The sequence below is a fragment of the Branchiostoma floridae genome, chromosome 8, assembly GCF_000003815.2.
Source record: "Branchiostoma floridae strain S238N-H82 chromosome 8, Bfl_VNyyK, whole genome shotgun sequence".
Classification (NCBI taxonomy): Eukaryota; Metazoa; Chordata; class Leptocardii; order Amphioxiformes; family Branchiostomatidae; genus Branchiostoma; species Branchiostoma floridae.
In genome coordinates this window covers 6,630,270-6,644,579 of record NC_049986.1, presented here as the reverse complement: position 1 = coordinate 6,644,579, position 14,310 = coordinate 6,630,270, and the positions used below count along the sequence as shown (strand labels likewise).

Here is a 14,310-nt window from a genome sequence, read left to right as displayed (position 1 = left end):
AATTGGTCGCTGGGCTTTGACTGGAGCGGTCTAGAATCTTGATTTGTTATGGAAATGCAGAGCACAGTCCGCAACTCGCAGCTCATTAGAATTCTGACTGCACAAACTGAGATATGAGCTTGGGGTTTGCATACGCAGAGATAGTGATGTTTTTTACCAGACACTGTTGGTTTCTTTGTTTATTGCAAGGTTTGAGATCAACCGATCACATAATCAAGAAAACTCGAATTTTGTTTTTCTTCTCACTCTCAGGCTTTTCTCTGTAACGCTAGTTCACCTTTATCTGCGGCGTAACCTATATCCGTCATTTCGAAACAATGTATCTGGGAATATCAAGTCACTGGCAGTGTTTTCGAATTGTAAATTGTACTATATGTTCAAAGTATTTCAGTTTAAGACCATTGTCCGTCGACTTGATATCCCTACAGGTGGATAGCCTGTTTTGAAGATACGGAAATAGGTTACTCACGGATAAAGGTGAACTAACATTAGATCTTGCTAAGAAAGACATAGAAAATAAATTTGGGAAAGATCTGATCTAGATCCAGGGATATGTGAGTTACTCTTTTTGTTATGATTTAAAAAATATCCAGCCCCTAGTCTTTCAGCAAATCTTCACTTGCAGTGTTTTACAGTCCCAATCTAAATAGTGTCCAAGAGAGTTACTCAAAGTTTTGCTGTTTAGCCATGGTTTACTTTTTTTTTTACAAGGAAGATACTGAAGAGTTAAAATATTTTCTTCACTGTACTCGGTCTTTTATGAATTGTCAGAATTTCCAGATAAATGCTGCAAAGAAACATAATTCTTTCTGTCACATTAACGTTATGAGTAAAGGGAGGTGAGGCTAATCCCACATCAGTGTGTAGCTCGTTCTGATGATCCCAAGTTTATGGAGTCCCTGATTGCTCCTCCTATTTTAATGGACTCTTATCATTGTCCTACAGTCCAGTCTATCACAGCTCTCCGTGGACACTTCCCCCATTGATCTGTCTCTTCAAGGTCCTTTAGAGCAGCCTGTTAAACCAATAGGTGGATAGGAATCAATGGTGGGGCATTTTTGGAGGTCCACATCGCTTCTCTCTGTCAGCCATCTGTGGTTTTTATTGAGTTGCTAATTACTGGGCGGCCTTTTGTATGAGTAGGGGACCCTGGGTGTGCATAGCTGACCCACGCATGACCCTGCCACACTATGGGGTTAGAGAGGCTATGGGAGGGCACTGGCATCACCGCGGTAACCCACAATTAGAAATATCAGGAATTCTCTAGGCAGTTACCCGATGATAAGAAGAATATGTAGAATTGTGCGTTATCTTTCTATGCCTGAAAGAAAGAGCCGGGTTGACAGAAAAGTGCTTGAGGGGTCGCGACAAGGCCGTAGGAGTCAGAGAGGGCAGTCTCATGCATGGCTTCTTGGCTTTGTGTCCAGACCACAAAGTCATTGTCAGCAGGTCTTTCACCAGAAAGGAATGGGTTTGCCGGGTTCTTGAAACGCCACCACCAGAAAAGCCATTCACAATGGCAGCGGTATAATGGCTGACTGGGTCTCATTTTAGACACTGATAGCTGTAACTGTTAAAAGTTTCATAGACTATATGACATGAAAATGAAATTGCTATAAATGGACCGCCGGGAATTGGTTTTTCCGAGAATAAAATCGTTTCATGTTTTGTTTGACATCAATCGCCTTATTTGGCGACCTTTTCTGAAGGACAAAGTATCATCGGAACAATGGCGTTGTCGTGTCTATTGTTTGTAGCCTCCCTGTATGCAGGCATGTGCTTTATTTAGCTTTTTCGAGAGGATACCGCTGTGGTGAACTGTCAGAGGGTTTGATTTAAGCCCCCAATCCCACTAACTAGATACTTGTCTGCTTAAACTTAACTCATCGTCTAATCAGGCAAATTTACTGGAGAAAAATCACAATGCATACACTGGTTGATATAGAGTGGAGGTCAGGTGGTGTCAGACATACACAGCCCTTGTCTGGACAGTGAATATAACAAAGTAATCCCTCTCCTAAGGGGCATTTGTGGCCAATTCTGTCCGCCCCACGGTCCCCATTTTATTTAATTTTTCGGTGAGAAAATTTCAGTACATGAAGACTTATTGACCCCGGTTGCCATGGAGATCTATTGTAGCGGATAAAGACCTTTCCTTCCAATTACCAAGGTGCAGCTCCACAGGAATATCGTGGCTAATAACCGAAAATTAGCACGCCAGGCACAAAGGTTGTATGCATCCTTCCATCCAACAAAAAAGGTCACTTTTTCCATGGAGAATAGACAATAAGAGAGTGGAAGAAAATAAGGCCGCAGATTTCGCTGACCTTAAACAGGCCGAGATTGTTTCGTCAGCATTCTCGGAGCTCCGCAACTCGCCACACAAAGATGCCTGAAGAGCCTCAGTTATCATAAGTAGTCTCTTGACTTGAAAGGGGAGAAAGTGATATGATAACACTGGCTGATTACTATTCAAGCAGAGATTTCAAGTGTCGTCGTACTAGGTTTTCGTTTCACAACCATTGTTAATGGAAGTCAGTCTCAAGTATTTAACATTTCATTTAATTTCATTTCATAGTAAGACTGGGTGCTCAAAAGTTATTACTCATGCTCATACTCATATAGCATAAGCAGCTTTCTTTGATAATTTATTTGCAAACATGACATATTAGTGACAGGATTCTTTTCATTTCAAAGTAAGACAGAGTGCTCAAAAGTTACTATTCATGCTCATACTCATATAGCATAAACAGCCTTCTTTGATAATATTTGCAAACATGACATATTATTGACAAATTTGACATGGCACGATATTATTTCTTTTTTTTGCAAAAAATCAACAAAAACAAAAGACTTGTTGGCCTTCTCTCTTTCTCAGTTTATATAGAAAATCGGCACTCCATTGTGGAACATGTTCTGAAATTGACAAGTTGCTGGGATAATCTCCGATTTAGTCCACTAGTGAAGGGATAAGGATTTGCTCTAAGTACACATTAGGAATCAGGTGGGAAGTGCTTTGCGTTTCCTGTCTCGCTTGTGTCAAGTGACCTCCGCTGGGTCAAGTGGATTTCGTGTCGCCAGAGAGAGGTTGTAACCGTGGATACCGAGGCACAGAGAAATAATCAATACTGATTGGTACACAAAGGCTGAATATGGGTGAAAGAGTACAACTCTTAGAAAACATCCAACAATAATGGAGACATTATTTCTTCCAAAAAGTATAAGTTTTCTTTCACCAGTTTGTTCCCTTTCTGGTTCTCTGTGATTGTGAAACTTCTTTTTGGCACACAGTTATATGATGCCTGACACATTGCTGTTTGTAACTTTGTTCAAACATAGTCTGGCACGAACTGTTGTGTTTGATTTCAACTCTTGGAAAACATACACCACTATTGAAAACATTTTTTTAAAGTACCTTAAGTTTTCTTCCACCAGTTTGTTCCCGAGAAGGCTTTTTGGTTCGACCCTCTGAAACCTCTTTTTGACGTACAGTTATATAATGCCCAACACATTGCTGTTTGTTCAAACATAGTCAAGCACGAACTGTTGTTTGATTTACTAAGATATTCTCAGTTCCAGATGCCATTTTGTTATATCACATTTTTCACATGCTGCTTGGTCATGTATTACTATTCAAGTTTTTCTTTAACCAAGGAGCTGTCATCAGCTTGATAAAAGTTCCTTGCTGTATCTCAGCAAAGATTAATTTGAATGCCGCCGTGGAAAACTCCTGCAGAGATTGAGTTTGGCAAGCCCGAACCTCCATCCATCGGAACATAATTCTGATTTATGTAGCATCTTTACTACCAGGAAATTTGTCAAAGCTGTCCCCTGGCCCCCTCCGTTTCATTGCCTCATTCATGAACTATCTATTACGAGGATTAATAATATCTAACACTTTATGACACTCCCCTTTGTCCGGGCTGTCTTTTAATGCGTGTAGCCTGACGCTCGTATTCATGAACGACATTCAGATCTATACGAGGCCATTTCTCTCTGTCTGCGAGGCGTAGCGGTTTTGTCCTGAAACGATGGAATGTATCCTGACAGGTTCTTTCTTCTGTAGGGATATGGTGCTGTTACGTTGTGGTTAATCATCTTGCCTTGCAGCCGTTGATACTTTGGCATGCATCACTTCTTTGTGTTAATTTTCGTTAAAATCAGCAAAGGTGTTAATAGTTGATGACACCTTCCATTGTTCCACCTGTCTACTAATTGTCTAACGGTCGGCTGTGCTGAGTTCTCACCTACCATACAAGCAATTCTTCACAGTCTCGATTCCATTAAAATTTTATCGCTTCCATGACATTTAGCGAGCGTGACGGCGACGGCACGCTTTTGTGCCCCGACAAAATGTCAAATTTGTATGAAAATTAGAAAGTTACTGCAAGACACCGTGCCGCAAATGTTGAGCTTGATCAATTATTCAGTGTGCTTTTTGTATGCTTGATGAATAGACGGTTTCAAAGTCTGTTGGAACTGCAATACCAAAGAGAAGTCTCACCATCTGTACATATGCTACATTCGTTTTATAGTCATAATTTAGTACTCTCGGCCACTAATGTAACTACTAATACTTTATGTGCGATTCATATCCTGCTATGAGAAGTACTTGCAGCATAAGAACATGATAAACGATGGATTATGAGCTTAAACAGCATGGAAAAAAATCACCCTTCTTTAATAGATCATAAAAATATATTAGATGACCTCCTTTGGTAGATAAATTGTGAACGAGTCACAAAGGTGTTATGTAAAAGATTTTCAGTTGTTGTGTCACTTCTGTAAGCCTTACACAAATGTGGCCATGGCAAAGCTATTATGGGGAAGTATTTGCCATAAATGTAAGTGACATTTAGCAGTGTGTAAGCTATTTAGTTAGCTACATATTTGACCCCATTATCTGGCAGTAACATCAACCCTTTTGTTTACAGTCAGTCTGTTTTAGAAAAGGGAAAAAATGATGAAATCTTCACCTCCTCAAAAGTCTCCAGAAATCTAGGAGGTGGGGAGACTTTGACAGGAGTCAGGGATCATAAATTTGTCTTCCTTTGTCCAACTTCCGCCTAATCTGTCGAGCTGTTTGTTTTAACACTACTGTGAAATGGGTGGTTTTTCTTGTACCTGGGTGACAATTGTTTTACAGACTACTTTATAGACTGTCTAGTGAATAAAGATGGCACTGTCTTGTTTATAGTTAGTTACCCATCCAAATGTTTAGCTGGATCCCTTCAATGTTTTTCCCCTTTAGCATTTCTATAGAAAAATTTCAGAATTGAAAACTTGAAAATACCAAAGAGAGCAACTTTTAACAGACTCAAGGATTTCTTTTGTAAGGTTTCCGCTTTGCATGAGACTTGAAATGATCACCCATAGGTTTTATGGACTCCTGTGCTATAGGGGGGTGAGAGGGAATGAATGTGTTTGGTGGACTGAGACCCGTTTGAGCCGGCCTGTCCTTTCTGATGCATTCAGCCCCCATGCCATCTCCCTCCCATCTTTTCTTTCAGCTTGGTGGGAATATTCAGGAGATTCCTGGATCCTCATGGTTGCCTCTCAATAGGAAATGTCTCATAACAAAATGCACTGGATCCCAGTATGATGAATTCTTTCCACCCTTTATCTATCATTCCATGAATGTATGTTCTTGAAATGGTGGAAAAAGGCAGCAGTTTCATCTAGTGAAAGCAATTCAGATCGTTTAGTGCTGAAATCTGTTGACAGAAATAAATGAGACTAAAAGACATGTTCTTCAAATGGTAGAAAAAGTCTCATTTTCATCCAGTGAAAGCAAATCAGATTGTTTAGTGTTGAAATCTGCTGACAGGAATAAATGAGACTTTGGAGACTTAGATTTGTGATGAATTGAAGTCAGGATTCAGGATACAACAGTGAAAAGAATTCCAGCAATACCTTGATAGAAGCAAGATGCAGTGTTAGAATCCCCATAGAGACAGTAATAATATATATTGCAGTTTCATTCTTGATCCAGTAGAACTATTATACTAGAAGCATTTTGGAAATCATTAGCTTGTAAAAAGTAAGACTCTCGAAGACAGTAGTCTCATGTCATTCAAGATGTCAAAATTTTGTCCGATTTAGTGATATTTGTCACCAAAGCCTGGACTATATTTTCTGATTTTGTTTGTGACTTATTTATAACTAATGAGAAAGACATGTTAGACTTAGAGTAAAAAATTTGACATTGTTTTTATTTTCACAAGAAAACCAAGTTTTGACCCACTGGGTGAACTGAACTGGGTCATATTTGACCATTTTGTTGTTCTGTTCTCTTTGTAATCCTGCATTGGAACTCTGAGCTTACTTATGAAACCAAAAGCCGACAAGAAAAGACTTTTAAGTGCAGAGATACAGCTCGCGAAAACGTCCATTGTCCACTAAGCCCAACCACTTGTGTGTGACAAAGCTGTGTATTTTCTGGGGTATTTCTTCCCTCAGGCATTTTCCCGCATTTTTTAGAATATCTTATGGTCCAATTTTACCTGTTCTATAAACATTTTATTTTTAAAAAACAATTTTTGATTATGGAGTATTATTCCCTTCTTTCTGTAAAGGTTTTGATTTAGTAATCGTCCCTGTTTGTCAGAACCTGATTGTGTCGTTCCCATTAGCATTGTGTATCATCCTTGACATGGAATTAACACCTTTTCAAAACCTTCTTTTATGATTCAAAAATCCCCCGTATCTGTGCCATAGATCCACTTTTGCCTGGTCCCCTGGCTTGGAAAATCAGCACTGGACTGGAAAGATCTGTTTCTTGATGAAAACAGAAAAGAATCGGTGACAAGACAATTATTTCAATCTTTTTCATTTGTTTAGGGAAAAACATATGGTCAACAAAGTCAGATAAGTAGATCTACAAGGCCAAAATCTAATTGGTAAATTTGGTAGCTATTTCTTTGTGCAGATAACCAAAGAACTAAACAGATACACTGTATACAAAGTGTATAGAGCGGTTTAGTTTCGTGTTTAATGTATTAGTTTGTTGTAAGGCAATGATAGTCTAATAAGTGTAAGAAAAGATTCAATCAACCCAAACAATGCAGTGATAAGGATCTTAATAGCTCCTTTAAGTTTGGGTGTATCCTGTTGTGCAACTTGTGAAAAACGGACACAATACAGCAACCATTGATACAGTAAACAGCCAATTGTAGGAAAAACAACCCTGGCGGTGTTGTAGCCACCGATGTAAGGTTTTGTCCCAAACAGTACTTCGGAAAACGGTCTTTGTGTGGAAGGCGGTCGGTGTTAAGGTTCCCGATGCACGTGTGCGCCTTGAAAGCCATCCCATTGTGCGTACATTTGCCACTTACCTGTGACTTGTTATGTAATCAGAGAGGAGATGCTAAACAATGAGGATGGATGCCACAACACCACCTGTCTACTACGGCACACCTGCCCCGCACAGACAGGCATGGCCGACTCATTACACACGTTAACCGACTCCTTGTCAAGTCTATTGTTCTCAGCAAATGGTAGAGATATCAGTGTAGTGTGTCTTACATTTCTCCTCCAGGGCCATTGCAAAACAACTTCAAACACATTTGTCCGTGTTTACCAAGAAGGCATATCTGACATAGTTGTTGAGAGAAGCCTTACAGCAGTCTCTTATAACTGTCTTGAGAGAGAGGCACTTACGCCATGCTATCACTCCCCCACACCTCTACATTTACTAAATAGTTGTTGACACAAAACAATTTTAAAGTTCTCCTGTATTTTTGATCCATTCAGAGCCTGTCCGTTACAAAACATGCTTGTAATTCGAACATCTGTCTTTCGAGTATTTTTCAGTATGTTATCAGCAGTTCAAGTCCGGTTGTATAGCGGAATGTGTTTTACGTGGAATGGCGGAGGATTGGAATTCATTAGAGAACTTGATCAGGTTTTGCGGCGCATTCCTTGCCGTCACCTCTAGCAGGGTTCTCATTAGCCAAGTAGTCTGTCTGGCCGCCTAATTAAGCCCTTCTGACAAAGTGACAGATGTTGTTGGCAACTTTTACTCCTCTTATCAAATAACGAAGTTGTTGAGGGAGTAACGTGAAGAACTTGGACGAGAAGCAAGATACGGTGTTTCCGACTTTGTATCAAGTTTGAAGTTCCTTTAATGTCTATATCCTATAGGACTACAAATACAATATGTGTTGTTGGCTGATTTTGTTGGCAACTTTTAGTCCAGCTTATCAAATAACGAAGTTGTTGAGGGAGTGACATGAAGAACTTGGAAGAGAGGCAAGATACGGTGTTTCCGACTTTGTATCAAGTTTGAAGTTCCTTTAATGTCTATATCCTATAGGACTACAAATACAATATGTGTTGTTGGCTGATGTTGTTGGCAACTTTTACTCCAGCTTATCAAATAACGAAGTTGTTGAGACTTGAGGGACTAACATGAAGAGAATTTGGATGAGAGGCAAGGTACGGTGTTTCCGACTTTGTATCAAGTTTGAAGTTCCTCTAACGTCTATATCCTATAGGACTACAAATACAAGATGTGTTGTTGGCTGATGTTGTTGGCAACTTTTAGTCCAGCCTATCAAATAACGAAGTTGTTGAGACTTGAGGGACTAACATGAAGAGAATTTGGAAGAGAGGCAAGATACGGTGTTTCCGACTTTGTATCAAGTTGAAGTTCCTTTGACGTCTATATCCTATAGGACTACAAACACAATTTGTGATTGTCATTGATTGAGATTGCTCAGACAAGTCAGCTAGTTTGACAGCATTTTTTTTGTGGAAAGTGGATTTTGAGATTTTTGTAGAATTGCCTATCAGATGGGAGTGGAGCCAGCCAGGAAGCCCACTCACATGGGGAGTTCAAGAAACCTTGTGACAATGGGGGTTCTTGAAGTCTTGTTGCGTTAGGAGTTTCGACCTCAAATTTTGGAGCTGTGCAAGTCTTCTTTTATAGAATGCAGACATATTGTCAAATTTTGTGATTTAATGGTATAATATTAGTAACATTAGGACTTGAAGAGAAGTTGTAACAGTCTTGTTGCATCAGGAGTTTTGGCCTAAAAGTTTGGAGTTGGTCAAGTTTTTTATAGAATGCATGCATAATATCAAATTTCATGATTTAAGTGTGACACTCTTGTTGCATCTAGAGTTTGACCTAAAAATATGGAGTTGTTCAAGTCTTTCAACAGAATGCAGGCAAATTATCAAATTTTGTGATTTCAGATTTAAGGGTGTAGTAACTTTAGGACTTGAAGAGATGTTGTAACAGTTGAAGGTACTAGTAAGAGAAAACATATGTACAGAGAACATATAGCTGCCATTAGTACAGAGGAATGACACGCTGACCCCCCTGTGACCCTGCATGTATGTGTAACTCTATCTGGTGCGGAGGGGGTGGGTGGAAATGTGATCCCCCTGGCTGAAAAGTGTTATCAGGGCCTGGACCATCCCTGTAATCCAGGCCATGGGAAGGCAATTGTACACCCTCTGTCATTCAAACATACCATGTTGATACAACTTCTAGGAGTGAGCCCCACTTGAGACTAGCCAATGTTTGAAGGAGTTTTTAAAGAAATGTTTCTAGAATCCCACATGCTTTGCGAAGAAGCTTATGGCATCCAACCGCTGCAAGTGAAATAAATGAAATAAAACTTAGAAAAGGTGGTCGAAAAGAGTAGAGGCAACCCAGTATGTTTGGTAGAATATGAAAGCCATAGAAAATAAAAGAAGCCCAGATTATGCTGTTGCTACTTCTAGCTAACGTAGAAGCATTGCTTCAAACTGTTTCTACGTATGTGCAGTACCAAATGACACCTTTGCTTTCCAGTTTTTGAGAGGAATACTAAAACTAAAGTCAACTTACTTCCTAAAGTCAAGATTGCAACAATGGAGACATCCGTTGTAGATGACAGGAAAACCCAAGGTGTTATGGCATGTTTGTTATTCTGTGTTCCTTACTCAGAAGCAAGGGTAACACTAAACACAAAAAGTTGTCTTGTTTGGAAAAGACAAGTCTTTGATCTATAGATATATCTACCATGCGCTTGGATTTTTTCCCTCTATGGCACCAAAGAGTAAATACATCTTGATTCAAGTATTGACTTTCCGTCAACATTTGACATCTCGCAAAATAGGTCATACAATATGTATATTTTTGTGCATAAATAAAGCTCAGTTTTGCTAACTGAGGTGGTGTAGTTGTATACCATGGTAAGATCTTGTTAGACACAATTGAATCAATAGGCTTCTGTCCTCTGGGTTTGTCCCAGAAAAGAGTTATTTCAGAGTTCATTGGTTCCCTGCTGTCTGGGTATTTGCTAACACAGATTCTGTATCTTCCTTGCCCTTTGGAGAGTCAAGATCAGAGGCTAACAATTTACAATGTGTGTGTATAAACAGGATACTGATCTGGAATGGCCTAAAGTGGCTTGATGCAAACAAGACCAGGCTGAGATTTGTTGGTTGGATAAACATGTGCGGGGTCGCTCGGAGGTCATGCCGGCCCCCCAGGCCCCATGCTAACTGGCAGCTTTATAGTCCAGGTGTCTTTTATAGACCAAAGAAAGATCTGCCATTCACAAAACCCCCAAACCCTTTCTTTCAATTATATCTGGTGGCGCTAAAGTCGTTACACGCTTTTATAGAAAGTGTTGTTAAGCATACAGTTTGGAAAATGGTACCTTCAAAACCTGGTTGTAAGAAAGAGTGGAAATTTAACTTGCAAATTATGTTCTGGGAACAATAAAGAAAGATACCCGGATGTTGTGATGGCCGGGTTAGCCATATTTTCTGTTTATCTTGTGTTACAAGTGATAAATATAGTAATTTGTAAAGGACGGTTTATTGACACAGATAGTTAAATCATAGAGCCACAGTTATTAGGGAATCTTAGTAGGATCTTTAATGAACAATATAAGAGATATCATATTTTATGTAAGTATGAGACATATTATTGCGAGACAAAGTTTGTGTCAATATGTGTGATAGCCTTTGTCAACAAAATACAAACACAAATACTACCATTTACATAATGGCCATTAGCAGTCTTCCCCTAATCTCAACATCTTGTGTTGCAAATGGCCTCTTCATCGAATTCCTAACAAAACAAAACCAGCAGTTGTGTATGGAAAGTGCCAGGGTTCATTCCAAGTTTAATGTAGCCTTGTCACTTGTATTTATGGCTTAAGACTGAAAGATTTCGCAGGTAGTAACCCTTAAAAGATTTATGAACGTTTCTTCCACATGATGACGGGTAAGGTGTCTGTTTAAGAGCATGTCACCTGAGGCCAATCACTGTAGAATATGTATGTGTGCATATCTGTGATTTTCTTGTCATAGGGATGAGAAAAAAATATTACACTTCTCTGTCAAATGGCATGTATGTTCTATGTATAAATATGATGCATGAGTTATACTGATGTTATAATAGGTCCCTCTGTTCCTGTTGACTTGTATATTTATGTATAGCCACCATGAATTTTAAATATGATACTTGAGCTATTTTACAGTAGCTGGAAGTTGTAAATTTGAACGACTACCTTTCTCTGTTCCTGGCTGACAAATTGTTGACTTGTATATTTATGTAATAGTCACAGTGAATTTTGCTTAAAGATGATACCTGAGCTATTCTTCTGTAGCTGGAAGATAAAAATTTGAACAACTACCTTCGTCTTAAAATGAGATCTTTTGATCCTGCTTGATTTCTGACAATTGTTGACTTGTATATTTATGTATAGTTACCGTGAATTTTACTCGTGTTTTAAATATGATACTTGAGCAATTTTTCATTAGAGCAGGAAGTTGGAAAATTGAGCAACTAGCTTTTCTTAAAATGAGATCTTTGGTTCCTGCGTGACTTCTGACAAATTGTTGACTTGTATGTTTATGTATAGGCACTGTGAATTTTGCTTGTGTAATATTTATAAATATGATACTTGAGCTATTCTTCTGTAGCTGGAAGTTGGAAATTTGAACAACTACCCTGGTACCTTTGTCTTAAAATGAGATCTTTGGTTTTTGCTTGGCTGCATTTTGCCCCCCAGCTGATAATACCATTTTTAATTAGGTGGTCTGTTCATAACCGGTATTCCGAGAATCAATTTACGTTCACACCACCCTACCAAAATTCATAGATTTTAGTTTGTATTAAAGGTATACTACGGAATATTTGAACAAAACAAAAAACAGTGCGCCTAGCGGAATGTTTGTACTGAATTGTAGACTAATCTTTTACGTTTCAAACATGAAATAATGACACAAAAGTGTCAAAAAGTGGTAGTTAATCTCAGATTTCTTAGTTCTAGAATATTTCAAATTTGAGCGTAAATTATTCCGTAGTATAGCTTTAAGATATATCAGGTATTAGTATGTCCCAGCCATGTGTTGCTGAAGAATGTGGCAGATAGGGGGGGTGTATGGGTGGGGATTACTGCAGGAATTTGTACCTTGGAGGGTGGCCATATCAGATAAGACAGTTTAAACTCAGATCGACTGTTAGATAACATCAAGTCGGCAACAAACCTAATCAGAAGGTGGACCAAACAAACCCACTACTCTGGATAATGAGTCAACTAATGAGCCAATTTTGTCTACAGAGTGTTTTTGTATCAAAACAAGTCCATATCATCTGGTCTACATGTAGTTTTTTGTAGTGTCCGTAGATGAACATTTGTCTGCAGTGTGTTTTTGTATCAAAACAAGTCCATATCGTCTGCTCTAGTTTTGCTGTAGTGTCCATGGACGAACATTGTCATTGTCTTTTTGTATACCACTACTTCTACCTGAAGACAACTAGTAGAAGCAGAGAAGGAAGTTAAACAACAAAACAAGTCCATATCATCTGCTCTAGTTTTGATGTAGTGTCTGTAGACGAACATGCAATAGAATTTCTGCAATTAAAAGGTAACTAATGAGCAATTGATATCATTGTATTTTCCACACCACTACCAGTATTTCTTACTGAAGACAACTAGTACTAGTAGTACTTGAAGCAAAGAAGATAGTGTTAGGAAGTTAGCAAGAGCTTTTTTTGCTTGTCTGTTAATATAACTTGAGGGTCTGCATGGGGGATGCCAACAACGGTTTATGCTGAATCCAGAAGAACCCCTTCAGAAAAGAGCATGCAGACCCTCTAACATTTCGGACACATTAGTTTTTATATCAAGCATGGTAAAAGTTGAAAGCAATTTGACTGTAACATAACAGTATCGTGAGTTACTTTTGCCTTCTATTTGGGACATCTTTGTGAATGCGACCTTACACGAAGGTCATGTGCAGATGTCCTTCATCTGAAGTCCTTTGGGAACTCCTTAACTTGGTTTTGTAGGAGGTACAAGCCCTCTGTTACCATGGCAGCAGACGTGAGGGTCAGGTATACAACTTGCCAGTGAATTTTTCAGACAAAGAGAAAGAGATAAGGAAAGCTGCACCCGGTTTGTACATGGCAACATTGTGCAAACAGGAGAATAATGCCCGGCTCCTGTTTCAATGGTTTCAAAGAAGTATTACCTAGCGCTCTTGAAGTGTTCTTGCTAAAGTCCTTTACGAACATCTGTAGACACATTTTTATGTACCATTGAACAGTACCTTAAAATCAACCATGTTAAAATGTCACCATTGCCATCAGTTAAATCATATTATCAAATTATTTGCTGTGTCATGATTTGCAAAAACGCCATCATTGCAAACATTTTCAAATGTACAGTGATAAAATTATAACTATATAATGTGAAAACTGTAAGTAATATAGAATGCACAGAGAAGCTCGAAATATGGTAAATTGGGGTAAATTGAATTTTCCTCTAGATGAAAATGTGACTGAGAAGCTCTTTCAATTGACCTGGTAAACAGACTTCTACCCAGTAAGGGTTTATCCAGGTGGCACTTGGTAAAGTTTTGAAGAATAAATATGAAGTTTGGTTTACCAAGTCAATGTTTACTGAGATGATCGATCTACTTTAAAAGGTAAAAACTGACAAAGGAACCTGCAACAGTAAATCGTACAAATAAATGCTATAAAACACAGAGATACCCGAAACACCATATTGAGAATTCTTACAACTGAAGTTACAGCGCCCAGGTAGTGGAATGTGAGAATCTGTTGTTTTGCAAGTTTTATTGCTCTTGAGATAAGGAAAGTGTTTGAACAAGTAAGAGTGGTCCAGGCATGCCAGCCAATACTGGGCTGGTAAAAATGTGTCGCTATGGAATTAAAGGTGTATGTATTTAATCTCTTAAGATATCATGAATCATGTACTTCTGTGTACTTATGTTCAGGCTTAGAAACATTAGAAATTCTCTTCGCTTGGATAGAAAGGAGTAGATCATATTTTCTTG

At 38.7% G+C, this 14,310-nt stretch overlaps 1 protein-coding gene across 6 annotated transcripts in view; it reads left to right on the top strand.

Moving 5' to 3' along the window:
* The window catches only part of LOC118421621 (pre-B-cell leukemia transcription factor 1-like), a 63,205-nt gene that overhangs the window by 27,374 nt on the left and 21,521 nt on the right, over positions 1–14,310 (top strand). The window lies entirely within an intron of this gene.